We start from the raw sequence: 1,580 nt of genomic DNA, 5'->3' as shown, positions 1-1,580 counted from the left end.
TGCAGGACGAAGATCCCAACGTGTACTTAGCAAACATTTTAGAACTAGGTGATACATTTAAAATTAATGGCATTTCTGATGACGCCATTCTCCTTCGGTTATTCCCTTTTTCTTTGAGAAACAAAGCTAAACAGTGGTTGAATTTGTTACCAGGGGGTCAATCACTACTTGGGAACAAATGACCGAAAAGTTTTTACTAAAATATTTTCTGCCAGCTAAAACGGTGAAATTACGTAATGATATCTCTTCTTTTGTACAGATGGATTTAGAAACACTCTACGATGCATGAGAGAGATATAAGGACCTTTTGCGAAGATGCCCTCACCATGGGTTACCACTTTGGCTACAGGTTCAAACTTTTCGTAATGGCCTGAATCGTTCGACTTGACAATAGTTGACGCAGCTGCTGATGGAACCATCAATAATAAAACACCTGAAGATGCCTATGAATTTATAAAGGAGATTTCACTGAATAACTATCAGTGGCAAGTCATGAGGACAAAGCCAACGAAAACATCCAGTGTTTATAACGTTGATTTGGTCAACATGCTCTCTAATCATGTAGAACTCCTGAATAAGAAAATTGATGGGTTCCTTAGTTCTTCACAGGTTTAGCCAGTAATGCAGTGCGAAGCAAATGGAGGTGGATCGAGCAATTCAGAATACCCACCTTATGGCCACAACATGGAGAATGAGCAGTTAAATTACATGGGTAATAATCCTCGATCTCAAAAAAATCCTTATAGCAATACTTACAATGCAGATACGAGGAATCACCCAAATTTTTCATGGGGAGGCCAAGGAAATCAAAAACCACCAGCCTCTCTAGGCTTTCAGCAACCACCATACTAGTAGGAGAAAAAGCCGCACCTTGAGGAAATGCTAACCAAATTCATCTCAGTGTTTGAGACTCATTTTTAGAATACCGAGACGACACTCAAAAATCAACAAGCATCAATCCAAGGGCTCGAAACTCAGATTGGATAGCTTGCCAAGTTGATTTCTGAATGACCACAAGGTAGCCTGCCAAGCAATACTGAATTTAACCCAAGGGAGCAACTCAACGCAATTTCCATTCAAGATGAGGAAGGGTTAGTTGCAAAACCAAGGCCAGAACTAGTGGTAAGCGAAGTAAGAATGAGGTAAGCCAAAACGAACAAAAAACGGTAAGTATAGAATATAAACCTCGTGTGCCATGCCCTAATGCGACAAGGAAAGACCGCTCGATGAAAAATTTGGTAAATTCCTTAAACTTTTAAAGAAACTACATATTAACCTACCATTTATTGAAGCACTTTCATAAATGCCGAACGCAGTCAAATTTTTAAAGAATCTTCTAGAAAATAAACAAAAGTTAGATCAAAGGTCGCATGTGGAGCTGAACGCGGTTTGCTCAGCCATTCTTCAGAATAAGCTACCCAACAAACTAAAAGATCCAGGGAGTTTTATGATTCCTTGTTTAATTGGTAGTTTAGATGTTAATAATGCGTTGGCTGATCTAGGGGCTAGTATCAATGTTATGCCTTACAAATTGTTTAAGCAACTAGGTCTAGAGATACTCAAACAAACGAGGATGAGCA

At 39.1% G+C, this 1,580-nt stretch overlaps 1 non-coding gene across 1 annotated transcript; it reads right to left on the bottom strand.

Moving 5' to 3' along the window:
* Positions 1 to 226: 226 nt before the first annotated feature.
* Positions 227 to 333, bottom strand: LOC121226722 (small nucleolar RNA R71). The gene has a single exon (XR_005924426.1). It is a non-coding gene; the product is annotated as a small nucleolar RNA R71 (small nucleolar RNA).
* Between the last annotated feature and the right edge of the window lie 1,247 nt (positions 334 to 1,580).

This window comes from Gossypium hirsutum, chromosome A03 (assembly GCF_007990345.1).
Source record: "Gossypium hirsutum isolate 1008001.06 chromosome A03, Gossypium_hirsutum_v2.1, whole genome shotgun sequence".
Taxonomy (NCBI): Eukaryota; Viridiplantae; Streptophyta; class Magnoliopsida; order Malvales; family Malvaceae; genus Gossypium; species Gossypium hirsutum.
The sequence above is the reverse complement of the archived record's forward strand: the minus strand, read 5'-3'. Positions and strand labels throughout refer to the sequence as shown.